The sequence below is a fragment of the Lepisosteus oculatus genome, chromosome 11, assembly GCF_040954835.1.
Source record: "Lepisosteus oculatus isolate fLepOcu1 chromosome 11, fLepOcu1.hap2, whole genome shotgun sequence".
Lineage (NCBI taxonomy): Eukaryota > Metazoa > Chordata > Actinopteri > Semionotiformes > Lepisosteidae > Lepisosteus > Lepisosteus oculatus.
In genome coordinates this window covers 13,935,623-13,952,335 of record NC_090706.1, presented here as the reverse complement: position 1 = coordinate 13,952,335, position 16,713 = coordinate 13,935,623, and the positions used below count along the sequence as shown (strand labels likewise).

Here is a 16,713-nt window from a genome sequence, read left to right as displayed (position 1 = left end):
ATCTTTGTGACACTTTATCTGGGGGGTCAAATTCCTCATCAATATTTTCGCCACTATTAAAATAGGTCTTCTGATTTTTCCACGACCCTCCCTGAACCATGGGGTGACGGTCCTTGAACTCCTTCCACTTGAGATTCCATCTCATCATGATCAAGTTGATGTAATAAGTGCTGGGGTTTCGAATTGCTTCGGAAATCAAGACCGCAAGCATAGCCACAACCTCATGAATATTGACATTACTAAAGCTATCCTGTCTTTTATCGAAATCCCCCCTGACCAGCACGTTCAAGGCTTGACTAAAGTTTCTACCAGAAGCAATTTTACGACTATCATAAATTAGGTCTTTGTATTTCCAGTGCCAGGTTTTTCCTTCATCTGTTGTACCCCATGGTTCTATATAGAGATTTTCAGGGTTCAGGCGCATTACAAAATCTTTAACCCTAAAATAAATATCTTTTTTGTCCTTTTTGGAAATTAACATTTTTAAAATTAATGTATAACTGGCCTCATTAACAAAGTTTAATGCTTTAATCTTTATTTTGTTTCGAGTTTTATATTCATATACATCTACATCTTCATACTCGGCTATGTCTACTGTTTCTGAAGGAATATTGGCTTCAGATCGGAATACTAAGGTCAGGTTTTTCTGGAATAGTTTTGCTGATTCCAAATGAGTGCTATTCCAATTATAACATAATATAAATTCAACTATTTTATTTGAATTTGGCTCAATAACAATATATTTTTCTCCCAAATACAAATGTAGAGATTCACTTGGATTAGGAGTTAAAAAGAAATTATTTTTTTTATAACGGGTAGGTAAAATAAGACAAGGCCATCTGTGTATCTCCCCAGCCTGTCAAGAGAAGAGAAGAGGATTAATATCCCGAAGTGAACTGCCTCTGCCACCAGTGCTGTACAGGGAGACTGCTGGCCACACAGACACACGGCACAGTACTGCTCACTTGTGTTGCAAGAAAATGTTTCTCCAGTTTTGGCACTACACACGCAATGAACATACCAAACGTTTCAAAGAGTATATTATCTATACTATCTTTCAATCTTCCAAAACCCAAGTCATTGCCATACAGTATATAGAATTTAGCTATATTTCTGGGTGTATGTTTTAGAAGATTTGGTTTCACTTTGTGGGTTACTGCAGCACTGAGGCTCACATACAGAAAGGTCCAGATTTACCTTTAGTTCTGAAATATCTTCTTCTTCTTCCTGATGTTCGCCTTCCTGCTTTGTCATCTGCATCATTACAGAAGGAGGATTGAATTCACAGAAAAGCTGCAGTTCAGTCCTTCTGGCAGCAGAGGGCCACCTCCTAGACTCAAGCCCTCACACCCTGTGCCGGGCTTGGATTGACAATCTGAGCAGAGGCAGATATTTGTTCTTCATCCATTCCTACACCCCCAGACTGATTCCCGCTGGCTGTTGCTGTGTACCCTGCTAGCATGCTTATTGCACAAAATCACTGATGACCAGGTTTGATATGAAACTGCCCCCGTCGTTCGGCAAGGACATGAGAACAGGAGAAAGGCTGTAAGCGACAGGAGCCGCTAGGCCTGTCTGGCCCATCGGCAGCGCTGTAGTTCACCGATGCTGGGATCTCCTCCAGGTGGTCGCTGCTGCGTGCGTGAGCTCGGCCAGGCCCAGCGTGGATCACAGGCGCCCCTCCTCCCTGAAGCGCGCGGGCGGATGCAGGGAAGGAGAGCGGAGGGAAGGGTACCTGGGATATACTCGGTGTGCTGGACCCGTCTCTGGTCTCTGCTTCTTCCTCTGGGGAGATGACACAGGCGCGCTCTGGACAGATGAGGTTTTCTTTGACCTGGTCCTCAGGGGCTCCAACAGCACCTGCTGTGGGCCCCTGAGGACCAAGTTTCCCTTTCTTCCGGGGACCCTTTCTTTCTGAAATCACACGGAACAGAAACAGTGCAACAGCCGGGAGCAGAGGGGCCGCTCGTCCTGGGATCAGGCCGCACGCTGGAGAGTGAGACTGGGGACGATGAGAGTGTATAAGGGTATATCTGCCCCGACACTGGAATGCAGCAGGAGAGACTCTTGAACCGATTAATGGATTCAGACAGCGGCTGAGTTTTTCTTTCTTTTCCTGCTGTGAAACTGTGACAGTCCACAGGGTAGTAAGGTCACAATAAGGGCAGCTGCAGAAAATACTCGGAATACACCACAGCTAGCTCTTCAGAGCTAAGCAGGATATCTCCGATCAGGACATTGAGGAATTCAGCAGAGCTCACAGTAGCAACGCTGTTGACGTTCAGGCTGGCATGCTTGCTCAGTAGGAAATTCATCTTTACTTACCTCGTTGAAGCTCTTCTACCTTTTTTAACCTTAAAAAAAAAAACACAAAATCTGTTGAGGGAAACGCCGCAACTCTGTTTTCAACCCATCCCTAGAGACAGCAAGTCAGAGACCGCAGATGTAGGGTGACGTCACACAAAAGAAGGCGCTTTATCTCGGTATATATCTTGCGGTGCTCACACCTGCAGTTAACAGGTTAACGAATGCGGTCTTTCACTGCGCTGTTTGTAGGAAGTCCAGACAGGAACTCACAGAGCAACAAACGGCGTTTCTCTTTACAAGACACAATACCAAATCAGTAGTTGATACGACGACTGTGGTGACTTCTAATCTCTTTTGCAACTATCTGAAGAATACACCCACTTAATTCATCCATTTTATAAACAATGTGCAAAGACGATACCTGTGACAATAATAGCGCCTCACAATAGTCTTGTGAGGAAAGATGTTTTTTTTTTATTTGTGCCAAGTGTATAGCATGCAATGTAGCAAACAAACGTTCTCCATATACAGATGTGTTGAACATCAGACACTTTTTTTCTGATTCATCGCCAACAAGAGCGGGTTCCAGTTCCCCCGCTTTGAAAACAAGTGTTCACGAAAGAGTGAAATAAGGAAGTATACCGGAGGATGGACAGCACTGAATATGATCATTGCACCCACCCCAGTCAACCCATGTAAAAGTAACCAAACTCATACTCACGGTTTCCTCCTTTTCATCGCCCGTCTTTTCATCAATACAGACGGGGGAGTTCTGGGTTCCTTTTATACTTGTCGCGGGGGTGTGGCAGTTCACAATCCGAAAGTTTGCAAAGATAGTTTCTAGCAATGTGCTGACTGGACGAGCGCGACTGATAGGCGTGTGAGGGGAGGGGTATTAAACAAACTGTATCCTGCCATAACTTACAACACAGCTACTGTGAGCATTAAATATCGACTAATGTATAAAATACTTCTTTGGAATGTTGTTAAGTTGGTGTGATATATATGCCATATTTGTGTACTTTTATCATAACTAAACTAATAAATACAGTATAATGTATTATATTTAATGAAACCCCCCCAGGATGTCAATAAGACCAGTGCTTACAGTACAGACACCCATCCACTCTCAGACCGCTTCTTCCAATTCAGAGTCACGGGGTAGCTGGAGCCTATCCCAGCAAGCAACGGGCACAAGGCAGGGTACCCCCTGGACAGGACACCAGTCCATCTCAGGGCACACAGTCACAGACACACACTCACACCAGGGCCAATTTTCACAGAATCCAATTAATCCTCCAGCACCTCTCTGGACTGTGGGAGAAATCCCACACGAACACGGGGAGAACATACAAACTCCACGCAGACAGCAACACAGATCTGGAAATAAGCCCACGACCACAGCACTTCGTGTTCTGTGTTGTGACGTGGAATTGTAGAAGTGTCACACCCAGAGAGAGAAAAGGAAACAGAGCTGACGGTTTTCTAACCAAGAAATGAAAACGAAACCAAACCAACACGATGGTCACGTAAGTCAAAAGGATGTTGAAGGAGTTAGCATTGCATTGGTGCAGTGTTTTTTACTGCAGTCATCTTTTCTTAGACTTTAGAAGACTGTCCACTGAGGGCTGTGCCTAAGAATTCCGACTTGTGAAAATGGTACTTTATTTCATCGGGAATTAATACTACATTCATATCTTGCGATATGCAATAAGACTGTCCCATCTAAACGAGCATTGACTTTAACAGAAGGTATCGCCCTACTCCTCTTGGTGCAAAAGAATTGGTGCTTTGCACTTTGGGGACACCGTATTGTAAGGGGTCTCCCCATCTTCCCTCTCTCCCCTGGGACCCCGCAGCCCCCTGTAGCTGAAGATAAGCTTGCTCTCGGCTGTACTGTTGGAACATCAGGATTCCCAGGAGTACTGCATGCTCAAGAAGGATTCAAGCTCATAGTCAACGGGGGATGTTTGGAACGGTTTTTAAAGACACAAGTCGAAATTAAACCCGGTAACCCCCCCAAATAAATCACATCCCCATCAATGTAAGAGCTCTGGGGCCGATTCGCCACTCTGGCGTCGGGTGAGTGGGCGGACCCAGCCTCCTTCCAGCCGCAGGCGGCGTGGGAGAGCAGGAAGCCAGGATCGCTCAGGGAGCTGTGGGTCGTGGCCGAGTCCTCACCAGAGCTCGTCCCCCTAAGCCGACCGGCCGAGAGCTTTCAGAGTCAGGCTGCTCCCCGAGCAGAGAAAGGGAGAAGACGCTCCCTCTCGTTAGAGGTCAGGAAGGGCCGGGGCGCGTACAGGGGCCCGGCGGAGCGGGCCGGACGCGGTGGTCCTTTTCGTTAGTCACTAGTGTTCAGTGTTGACTCCTTCGTAGGCCTTAAACGTGTCGTGGGCCCTGGGCACTGTGCTCCAAAGTCTCTCCCTGAGCCGATCCAGGAGCTTTAACTTTCGTTAGAGGCTCCCTATAATAATAATAATAATAATAATGATAATAATAATAATAATAACAAGCAACTGCAAATCTCTAAAGCTGATGTAAAGTGCTATGCTAACAAAATTTGAATTGATCAAGCTTAGTCCAAAGGACTGTGCTTGATAAATTGTACTGTACTGTAAGCAATATACTAGTCTTATTGACCTCCTGGGAGGTGCTGATCAAATATAATATAACTAGTATATTTATTAGGTTAGTTAAAATAAAAGTACATAAATAAGTGATATGCATCACAAAAACTTAAACATCTTCCAAAAATGTATCTTTTATATACATTAGTCGATATTTCAGGGTCACAATAGTTGTATTGTGAGTTCTGGCAGGATGCAATATTGTGATGGCCCCCCGCACACAGACACACCTGCCAGTCGCGACATGGGCCAGCAGTGATGTCTGGGACCTTCCAAGCTCACAGCCAGCATGTTGTTAGAAGATAATGCGCGATAAGTAGCGTTGTTATCTTTGCATATTAATTTGGATTTTGACCTGCCACAGCCCCCGACTGTGTTAAAGGACCAGAACGTCCCTGTCTGAAAACCAAGAAGACCAGTGAGAAGAAGGTAGCTGTGAGTACGAGTCTGGTTACTTCGACAGGGGGGGTAATATTAAAATATTCTAACAGGCAGCTGCCCCCACTGGAGTTATGCACTGTCGTTGCCCCCATGACCTCGAGTCATAGCTCCCCCACATGGTGATCCTCCTTTCTCTCCTGGCCAACTGCGCAGCTCTGTAGCTGACAGGACAAGACCCCCGTCTCTCTGTCGTCCACCAGCGCTTACCGGTCCGAACTTTCTTGTACCGTAGGGGCCTCACCCCCAGACCTTGCTGCGTTAGGGTGGGCTGCGGCGCGGAGGAGACTGTGACCCATCTCCTGTGGTCCTGCTTTTTTGCTAAGGCCTTCTGGGCACAGTTTGAAGATTGGTTGCAAGCTCTCTCGCCCCAATTTACCCTGACCGCTGCTTTCGTCATATACGGCATCTCTCCTGTCAAACTTCCTCCTGACGTGTTTGACAGGATCTGGGCCGTGGTGAACAGTGGGAAAGACGCCCTGTGGAGAGTGAGGAACATGGGGCTGTTCAAAGGCATCGAGGTCCCAGTCAAGGCAGCAGGTAGCCTGGCCCTGTTCATCACCCGAGAGAACTATTACCTCAGAGATCTGTGGGGAGAAGGGAGGGAGGAAGCAGAAAATCTGTGGGAAATAGAGAGCATAGGTCAATATCTCAGGAAACTGTGAGAAACATTATCATGTTTAACTAAGAATGTGATTTGCACCAGAAAAAAAGAAATTGTTGCTATGTAACTGGTACCGTGTCAAAATGTAATGAGATGTGATCATATATACTGTTTTAAGTCTGTATATTAATGTAAAGCTTTCTAATTTGTGATGTCCTGTATTTTTTTTTGTGAAAGGAAAATAAAGTTCTTAAAAATCGAACAGTCTCTCTGGGGCCACAAACCTGCCTCCGGCCTGGTCCCCGCCCAGCTGGCTCTGGGGCCGATTCGCCACTCTGGCGTCGGGTGAGTGGGCGGACCCAGCCTCCTTCCAGCCGCAGGCGGCGTGGGAGAGCAGGAAGCCAGGATCGCTCAGGGAGCTGTGGGTCGTGGCCGAGTCCGACCGGCCGAGAGCTTTCAGAGTCAGGCTGCTCCCCGAGCAGAGAAAGGGAGAAGACGCTCCCTCTCGTTAGACGTGAGGGACTTGTCGAAGGCACTGGTGAGCAAGACATGGGAGCATGATGGGAGCATGATGACTTGGCAAAGAGACAGGCGAGTGACGCTGCGGTTGGGCAGACATGAAGAAGTAGTCACTGCGGCTTTCTGTTTCGTTTCCTCTCTCCGAGCGGGGCGTCGATACAGTCCACAATGTGATCATTAACTAGGAATAACGACCGTGAACCCGGCGTGCTGCAGGGATTATGGAGTGTCTTAGTCTCCATCACCTGGACGCGGCGGTCGGGAAGGGCCGGGTGCGTACAGGGGCCCTAGGGAGCGGGCCGGACGCGGCGGTCAGGAAGGGCCGGGTGCGTACAGGGGCCCGGGGGAGCCCGAGGGAGCGGGCCGGACGCGGCGGTCGGGAAGGGCCGGGCACGTAAGTGGAGCAGGAAGGAGTTACGAAGCTCCAGCTGGGCTGACGGTAGGAGTGAGGCGAGACCTGGGAAGAGCCGGTGCAACACCACCAACCACCGAGACCCTCTGCAAGCAGCGGCCTTAGTATGGAGCGCGGAGTACAGCAGGGGTGCTGGAGAAGCCCCCCATCCGGAGAGGCGCTGTGGCCCCGAGAGCTCACCACCGGCCTCCCGGAGAGACGCCAATGTCTCCCCCGGGCGCGATTTAGAAGACTTCTGCCGCTGCTGGGATGCTTGGACAGCCAGGAAGAGCCCCATGGAGCAGACGAGAGCCGCCCTCCAGCCCCTTCCTGTGAGCGCGCTGCTGGAGCCAGGGGCCGCGGGCATTCCTGGACCCCTCCAGGTTTGTGGCAGCGGAGCAGGCTGATATCCCGACTGGATCAGCAGGGGGCTCACTCACTATGACTGCCTGTACGTCCGTGATAATGGACATTGTAGTGACAGAATCACAATAGCATTTAGTTTTTGTCATATGTTTATTTTTTTCTATATGACAAATACAGGCACAGCTTGGCCAGCAACCAGGGCTCAAGGCGCCCTCTAGGGGTCAGGAGGTTTAACCATAACAGGTGGGGTGGTGCACAATGGTTACTATTCCTGCCTTGCAGAGCTGGGGCCCTGAGTTCGACTCCCAGGGTGCTGTCTGTGTGGAGTTTGCATGGTCTCCCTGCAGCTAGGGCTCTACCACTTACGGTGATTTTGGAGATTCTCTGAAATACTAAGTAACTGCTGTCCCCTGACCAGAGTGTCCTGCTTGGTCTGAGTGATGCTAGCAGATGCTAGCAGTTGCTAGCAGGAGTGAGCGTTTAGTGTTTATGGGTCAGAAAGAGTATTTTAGAGTCTGCCCCATGACAAAAGGGGAGACAATTGAAAGATTCTGACAGTGGAGATATATGCCCATGTCTTGACAGTAAGTTCCATATTTATTGAATCTATTCAGTAATTCAATTTATTGAATTCAATTAACTGAATTTATGGCAGACTGGTGGCTCTGTGGCTCAGGATCTGCGCCGGTGGCTGGAAGGTTGCTGGTTCAAATCCCATGGCCGGCAGAGGAATCCTACTCCGTTGGACCCGAGCAAGGCCCTTAACCCCAGGGGTGCCGTATAAATGGCTGACCCTGCGCTCTTACCACAAGCTTCTCTCTCCTTGTCTGTGTGTCTCATGGAGAGCATGCTGGGCTGTGTGAAAAGACGAATTCCTAATGCAAGAAACTGTATAGGGCTAATGAAATGATCGTATCTTACCTTTTGTTGTCTAGTTACCCTGTTTCATTGGTGTACGTGCTATAGTGTTGCAATGGAAAAAGAAATGGCGAAGAGGCTGGGGCTCTTTTTATTTCCTGATCAGAACACACTGCGGAGACAGAACCGGTGTGTATTAGCAGCTGTCTGCGTGCCGCTCAGCACTTTCATTGCAGTAGACGGGCGTGTGCCTTTGCCTGGAAACAGCGCCATAAGACACCGACCGGAAGGAGCGCGTTGTGCCTCATGAACTGCAAATGCAAAAGGTGACCACTAGATGGAGACAGGAGGCCAGACATGATCGACTAGAGGACGGCAGCGACCGGAAGTCCGGGTTTTGTTCTGTGTGGAGCCGAAGAGGAGGCTCTTGGTAATCAGAAGATGTCTTCAGAGAGATAAAAGATGTAAGAGATGCAACAAGGACATGAGAACCTGACCCTTTTCAGCATGTGTGTCCAGCTGTCTGCCTGTCTATCTGCATATCTCTTCGTGTCAGTCTGTCCTTCTGCATGTCTGTGTGTCTGCTTGCCTCTGTCTGTGTTGGTGTATCAGTTTGTCAGTCTGCATGTCTCTGTGTAAGTGTGTTAATCTGTGTGTCTGCATATCTATCTGTGTCAGTCTGTGTGTCTGTCTGCCTCTGTGTTGATGTGTCAATCTGTGTGTTTGTCTGCCTCTGTGTGTTGGTGTGTCAGTCTGTGTCTGTGTGTTGATGAGTCTGTGTCTGTGTTGGTGTATCAGTCTGTGTCTGTGTGTTTGTGTGTTGGTGTGTCAGTCTGTGCGTCTGTCTGTGTTTGTGTGTCAGTCTGTGTGTCTGTGTTTGTGTGTTGGTGTGTCAGTCTGTGTGTCTGTCTGTCGCCCAGAGGCGGTCAGTGTCTCAGCGGAGAGAGTGGACAATCTGATGATCTCCTGGATCCCCCTCGATTTCCTTGGCGTCTCCCAGGCCAGTGAACTCTGTGTCCTGCTGCAGACGCAGGACAGCCAGGCTGGCAAGGAGCCCTGCACCCGTGGGCGTCCGAGCCCAGCTGATCAGCGCACAGTGGGGCCTTTGTGCTGCGCTGACACAGCCTGTTTGTAAACACTGTGCCGTCTGTGTGCACCACGCCGCCCCACAGCGCCGGTATTTATAGGGCCTGATCTCAGCCGGGCCGGCAGCTCGGCAGCTCTTGATGAACTGGAGGCGAGGAAGTCGACAGTCAGTTAAAGCAACAGGAGACCAGTGCATAAATCCACACTCGAGTCTGTCCCAGTCATCACCCTGACCCACATTCCGATCTCACCCCGATCTCTCCCAGTCATCACCCTGACCCACATTCCGATCTCACCCCGATCTCTCCCAGTCATCACCCTGACCCACATTCCGATCTCACCCCGATCTCTCCCAGTCATCACCCATCTCTCCCAGTCATCACCCTGACCCACATTCCGATCTCACCCCGATCTCTCCCAGTCATCACCCTGACAGCTGTGTAATATAGTTCAGTACAATAACTCACTGCAGTGCACTACAGTAAAGTACACTTCACTACACTGCTGTGTAATATAGTTCAGTACAATAACTCACTGCAGTGCACTACAGTAAAGTACACTTCACTACACTACTGTGTAATATAGTTCAGTACAATAACTCACTGCAGTGCACTACAGTAAAGTACACTTCACTACACTACTGTGTAATATAGTTCAGTTCAGTAATTCACTGCAGTGCACTACAGTAAAGTACACTTCACTACACTGCTGTGTAATATAGTTCAGTACAATAACTCACTGCAGTGCACTACAGTAAAGTACACTTCACTACACTACTGTGTAATATAGTTCAGTACAATAATTCACTGCAGTGCACTACAGTAAAGTACACTTCACTACACTGCTGTGTAATATAGTTCAGTACAATAACTCACTGCAGTGCACTACAGTAAAGTACACTTCACTACACTGCTGTGTAATATAGTTCAGTACAATAACTCACTGCAGTGCACTACAGTAAAGTACACTTCACTACAGCATACTACAGTACTGTACTCATTCTCATTCTGTTTCCAAACTCTCTTAATTAATCATTAAACTCCTAACTGGGCTGAACTCGGGCCATTGCTTTTCCACAGGGGAGGCTCATCAATGAGGGGGACTGCAGACCCTCGTGGTCTCTCTCTCCAGTCCTCGGTCTCCACCTCTCCATCTCTGTCACAGGGATGGCTGCAGTTCCGTTAATGTGCTCTGCGGTGGCCGTGCTTGAGAGCATGCGATTGCACAGGGAATTTCCAACAGTGCCTGTGCACAGGCTCACTGCAGGGCAATCAATCATTCCCAGCAATTCCCAGTGGAGATAGGAAGCTGGGAGTGGCTCCCTGCACACTCACAGGCTTCACAAAGAGGTCAATCTATCTCATCTGTCACTGTTACTGAAGCTAGCTGCTGGGGAAAAATATTAGGTCATACTGAGCATTATGGTATCTACTGTACATTCAGAGTGTATCTGTTTCAGTTTATAGGTTTACTATAGTACACAACTTTATTAATCTTTGTGTTTAATTGAGCACTTTGTGTGCGAGTGCGCGTCTGTGTGAGTGTGATTGTACAGGTGTTACTTTCACTGGGGGAACAACATCTAAGACAAAGCCCCCAAAGGGACAATACCTCCTGACACAGAGCAGAGACACCCCCACAGAGGCAGTACCTCCCGACAGAGAGAGCCCCCACAGTGACAGCAACCCCCGACTGGGAGACACCCCCACAGTGACGGTACCTCCCAACAGAGAGACGCCCCCACAAAGACAGTACTCCCCCACAAAGACAGTACCCCCAGACAGAAAGGCATCCCGACAGTGACATTGCCTCCTGACAGAGAGACACCCCCACAGTGACAGTACCCCCCGAGTGAGAGACACCCCACAGTGGAAAGGACTCTTGGGGATCTGGCAGCATGTTGAAATGGGAAGGAGCTCCACCTTCTGGTTTCAGGGCTGTTGTTTCCCTGTGTAGAGTCTGTTTTGGGGGTGTAGAGACCACTCAGAATGACGGTCAATAGGGTCCCCACAGAGACGGGAGTACAGAGTGGGAGTGTGGGAGTGTGTGTGGGTGTGCTGAGTGTGAATGGGTAAGTGTGGGTGTGCGTGAGTGGATGTGTTGAGAGTCAGTGTGTGTGAGTGGGTATGTGAGTGTGAGTGTTTATGAGTGTGAATGTGAGTTTGAGTGTGCGTGGGTATGTGTGTGAGTGTGCGAGTATATGAGTGTGAGTGTGTGTGTCGAGTGTGAATGTGTGTGAGTGTGCATGGGTGTGTTGAGAGTCAGTGTGTGTGAATGTGTGTGAGTGTATATGTGAGTTTGAGTGTGCGTGGGTATGTGTGTGAGTGTGCGAGTGCATGACTGGGAGTGTGTGAGTGGGTGGTGGTAACACACAGTCCGGAGTGTTGGAATAATCAATGGGATGTCAGTTCACACAGTGACATGCCTGCCCTGCGATCCCAGCTGGGGTGCGGCCCTCAGAGGCGGGGGGGGGCGGCCAACACTGTTTCTGTGCCTCAGCAAGGCTCAGGAATATTACAGCCATGAAACAATCGCCTGAGAAATAAATCAGCTCACAGAGAGCAGCCACATCCGCGCTCCACCGTCACGGCGTTCAGGAAAATTTCCTCTCATTGTTGCCTCCGCACAAACTGTTATCACCACGCCAAACTCCCACCCACAGCCCCGATCACCCTCTGTCTGTCCCAGGAACAGCACTGCGCTAATGAGGTGGTGTACTACTGGAGTATCCAGTGTGTCTGTATGAACCCCTCTCTCTCAGTGCAGTGTTAATGTACTGTAGTGTCCAGTCAGTCAGTGTGTCTGTATGAACCCCTCTCTCTCAGTGCAGTGTTAATGTACTGGAGTGTCCAGTCAGTCAGTGTATCTGTATGAACCCCTCTCTCTCAGTGCAGTGTTAATGTACTGTAGTGTCCAGTCAGTGTGTCTGTATGAGCCCCTCTCTCTCAGTGCAGTGTTAATGTACTGGAGTGTCCAGTGTGTCTGTATGAACCCCTCTCTCTCAGTGCAGTGTTAATGTACTGTAGTGTCCAGTCAGTCAGTGTGTCTGTATGAACCCCTCTCTCTCAGTGCAGTGTTAATGTACTGGAGTGTTCAGTCAGTCACTGTGTCTGTATTAACCCCTCTCTCTCATGTCTACTAAATGAGCTACAGTGAGCGCCCCTTGCAGACACATGCCTGTAACGGTGTCAGCACAGTGTTTTAATGGTCTTCTCCTCCTTCAGGAAGCAGTGCAGGAGCCTGTCTCCCTGAGCAGGAGGAGGCTGACAGGCTGGCAGACAGGAGTTCACTCTGAACGTGTACAGCCTGCAGCAGTGCTGCGCTTGATGCCCATAAAAATGTCACGCTAGCTGAGATAAGATCTAATGCTGTGGGAATTCATCTGTCATTTGTCAGGGTTTGGGCAAGTGTACTGAGCCTCCCTCTCCTTCACTTCCATGACACTGATATTCACCCTCAGACCTGTAGAGTAACTGTAGAGACACTCAGTCCCCGCCCCACGTGCTCGGCATGGGCGGCCCCTTCCCCATGGGCGGCCCCTTCGGGGGCCCGATGGCGGGCGGCTGGCAGCGGGACGGCAGGAACTGGCCGCGCATGGACAGGGAGAACAGGGTGAGTAAGCGGTGCTCTTCGTCACCGTCATCCTCTTCCTCCTATCCATACAGACACTCAGTCCAGCTCCTCTGTATCTTCACATTAACACCCCATCATCATCATCCTCAGACCTGTAGAGTAACTGTAGAGACACTCAGTCCAGCTCCTCTGTATCTTCACAGTAACACCCCATCATCATCATCCTCAGACCTGTAGAGTAACTGTGGAGACACTCAGTCCAGCTCCTCTGTATCTTCAGAGTAACACCCCATCATCATCATCCTCAGACCTGTAGAGTAACTGTGGAGACACTCAGTCCAGCTCCTCTGTATCTTCACATTAACACCCCATCATCATCATCCTCAGACCTGTAGACCTGTAACTGTAGAGATACTCAGTCCAGCTCCTCTGTATCTTCACATTAACACCCCATCATCATCATCCTCAGACCTGTAGAGTAACTGTGGAGACACTCAGTCCAGCTCCTCTGTATCTTCACATTAACACTCCATCATCATCATCCTCAGACCTGTAGAGTAACTGTGGAGACACTCAGTCCAGCTCCTCTGTATCTTCACAGTAACACTCCTTCATCATCATCCTCAGACCTGTAGAGTAACTGTGGAGACACTCAGTCCAGCTCCTCTGTATCTTCACATTAACACTCCATCATCATCATCCTCAGACCTGTAGAGTAACTGTGGAGACACTCAGTCCAGCTCCTCTGTATCTTCACATTAACACTCCATCATCATCATCCTCAGACCTGTAGAGTAACTGTAGAGACACTCAGTCCAGCTCCTCTGTATCTTCACATTAACACCCCATCATCATCATCCTCAGACCTGTAGAGTAACTGTAGAGACACTCAGTCCAGCTCCTCTGTATCTTCACATTAACACTCCATCATCATCATCCTCAGACCTGTAGAGTAACTGTAGAGACACTCAGTCCAGCTCCTCTGTATCTTCACAGTAACACTCCATCATCATCTGACCTGTGAAGTGGCTGTATGTGGTTGTTTCTGCAGTGTGTGGGAGATCAGATACTCAGTTTCCAAGAGAGCGCAGACAGGCAAAACAAAGGATTGTCTCTCTTTAAATTCCTTCTCTTTTCCGTTCCGCTTGAATCCGGGGTTTTCTGGGGAGAGACAGGGGATTTTGATGACAGTTTGTTGGCATTTTATCCAGGGCCAGTTTTCAGGCGACAGCCCACAGAGCCGGTCCCGGGCGGGGAGTGTCGCCTGCGGGCCGCCCGTGTTAGTGTCAGGTGTCTGCGCCTCGCCAGACTCTCCACGCCATTGTTGTGGAACACAGACGGCGGAGGACGGACGGGGGGGGGGAGGATTAGTAGGCGGTGGTAGCTGAGGGGAGAAAGGGAGGGGCGGGGCGCCGGCCGGGAGGATGACATCATCTTCTCTCTGAAATCAATCACGGCTCCGGCAGTGATTGGGCGCTGGCTCGCTGGCTAGATGCTGGGAAGTTCTCTTCCCCCTTTTTTTTTTTGAAAAAAAAAATCCTGCTTTTTTTCTCTTTCAGTTTCGTCCCCCGCCTCCATCCCGTCGGCGCGGTCACTCCCTCCCTCTCTCTTGTCCGCGATCCGGAGCCCATCGGCAGCTCTTGTGTGTGAGCCCAGCGCCCGGGGCGGTCGGACTGGAGGCCCATCAGCACCGCTCCCTGTTCGCTCGAGTCGGTGTGTCTGCAGCCGGTACCGGCGCCGGGAGAGACGCGGCGGAGGAGCTTGTGTTCGTGAAGCGCTGGGCGTTGTAGAAGCGGCTCTGTCCTGCTCTGTCGCCGGCCCCGCTCGCTGGAGGTGAGGGACTCGCTGTGTGCCGAGCACGCCGTCCTTTTGCCCTGAGGCCGCCGGGTTCTGTCTGCGCCTACGCCCCTTTTGTCGTGGTTATAGCGAGCGAGGTTTCGGCTGTCTGTGTCGTCCCGTGTGAAGCCGGCTCCCAGCCCAGAGAAAGTGCCGTGCTGAATCCGGTCTCGCCACCGCCCGCCCGCCCACGGCGGGGCTGCTGGCGGCGCTCGCTGTCTTTGTGCGCATTTGCGGCGCTCGCTGGGTTTCGGCTGCTCTGCGCTCAGCAGGCTGCCCCTCATTCCCCCTTCATGGTATCTGGGCCGCAGCGCCTGTTCGGAAAACCCGGGGAGGCAAGTTGTGTGGGGGCAGCGGGGAGGGCGTGTGTGGCGGGGGAGATGAAATTGCTCGTGTTCTGACTTTCTGACGGCTGCAGACGAAAGTCTCCTCAGCCGGGCCCGGGCTGGGCTGGTACCTTCGGGAGTCCTTTTGTTTGGGGCCGGGCGGTGTGGGTTTTGGGGTACGGGGAGGAGGAGGAGGAGGAGGGGGGGGTTGGGCGTGTGTCGCTGCGGGTGATGGCCGGTGCCGGTGTGGCTGGGTTTGTACTGGACCGCAGTTGAAGATGCGCTTGGACCGGACACTAGCGGGGACGGACTCCAACAAAAGCGCAATGGTGCGACTGGTCCTCCCGAACCCCTGGACGATCCGGGGACATGGGGACGCGGTCCAGCCGCGCTGACGGGAGACGGGTGCTCTCGGCTCGGCTTGGGCTCGTCTTGCGTGCCGCCGCCGCCGCCTCTCCGCCCCGGGGAGCCGGGCGGGTAATCGCGCGGCGGTAATCGCGCTGTCCGCTCGGCTGGGCTGAAAAGCGGCTCCTTTCTTCAGGACCAGAATCGCAGCCTTGCCGCCGCCCCCCCTCTCCCCCCCCACCCGCGCGGCCGCTCTCGCTCAATACAGGCGAACAAAGGTGCCGGACGCGCGCGCGTCTCAGCGGCAGAACAGAATGTGATTCAGACGCTGAATCCGAGGAGATAAAGGAGCAGACGGGCGAGCGAACTTTCCCCCTTTTACAGCAGGAGCCGGAGGCGACACGGTACGGCAGCTCTGGGGAAAACAGTGTTAGACACCCTGTACCTCGCAGCGTGAAGTTACAGATGAAAAGTGTCATTTTATTAGTTGTTGTTTTCGTCGGATCACGCCGCCGGGCCCGCACGGTTGTGGCGACCGTATCGATCCGGATCACCCGCTGATCAATCCGGGATCGATGCGAGCGAACCGGAGCCCGTATCCGCCCTTCTGGCTTGACGGCGGCTGGTGGGAGTTTCTCTCTGTGCGGGGTGGGGGGGTCGCGAGAGTGCCGCGCTGCACGAGGAGATGTTCGGGGGTGAGCGAGACGGGCAGGTGTCGGAGCAGCCGCGGGGCAGCAGGTGTGCGCGAGAGCTGGGACTGCGTGCAGGTGGTCGGACAGGTTTTCTGTCGCCGTGGCTGAGGGTCGGCGCGTCTTTCACTTCCCTCATCCGAGCCCTTCCCGGCCGGAGAGCAGGAACTGGGACTGGGAACCGGATCAGGCAGGCTGGATGGACGCCGGGGCCGGGAGTTCCTCTGTGGTTTGGGTGTGTCTCGGCCCGGTTCTGGCTGTGTGCTGTAGTGCATGTGAGCAGTGTCGGCCCGGTTGGTACTGAACTGTGTAGTGGTGCGCTGCACATAAACCTGGACCAGGGTTGGTTCACCCGGAATGAGCTAGTTTGCTTATTTTGTTTGACGATCTGATTGAAGTTGAACTGGTTCCCATTGAGTCAGTGCAGAGACCAGTGCAGTAGACACTGATTGAAGTTGAACTGGTTCCCAGTGGGTGAGTGCAGAGACCAGTGCAGTAGTCACTGATGGGGCTCCTGGCTCAGCTGCGCTGCAGTGGTGTCCCCTGGTCTGTCCGCGGAGGAAGACGCCCCCTCACCCCCTGCTTCCTCGCTGGCATTCCTTGCGGAGCTGCTGGTGGAGCCCTCTTCCTGCTGGCGCCTCGCTGCTCCGGGCTGGGACTCCCGGCATTGTTCCCGTCAGCCTTCGCGCACGAGCACCGTCTCCACGGAGACTGCAGGTCCGCCTCTGCCGCCCCCCGCAGGTCTGCG

General features: G+C 51.5%; 1 protein-coding gene and 1 long non-coding RNA gene across 6 annotated transcripts in view; one reads left to right on the top strand and one right to left on the bottom strand.

The window, feature by feature from the left end:
• Positions 1-514: 514 nt before the first annotated feature.
• The window catches only part of LOC138241825 (uncharacterized), a 22,796-nt gene continuing 6,597 nt past the window's right edge, over positions 515-16,713 (bottom strand). Inside the window, exons 1-5 of one of the 2 annotated variants that reach the window (XR_011191084.1) lie at positions 3,029-3,105; positions 2,326-2,354; positions 1,736-1,914; positions 1,198-1,254; positions 515-856 (exon numbers count right to left, since the gene is read on the bottom strand). This is a non-coding gene — a long non-coding RNA (uncharacterized lncRNA). Of the gene's footprint in view, positions 857-1,197; positions 1,255-1,735; positions 1,915-2,325; positions 2,355-3,028; positions 3,106-16,713 lie in introns of those variants that run through there. The other variant, XR_011191085.1, reaches the window with a different exon arrangement.
• prr36a (proline rich 36a) overlaps positions 14,171-16,713 on the top strand; it is a 16,004-nt gene continuing 13,461 nt past the window's right edge. For 2 of the 4 annotated variants that reach the window (XM_069195690.1, XM_069195691.1), the window contains exon 1: positions 14,171-14,602. The gene's annotated coding sequence lies outside the window, so the exon portion shown is untranslated. Of the gene's footprint in view, positions 14,603-14,835; positions 14,941-15,558; positions 15,681-16,713 lie in introns of those variants that run through there. The other 2 variants (XM_069195693.1, XM_069195692.1) reach the window with 2 other exon arrangements.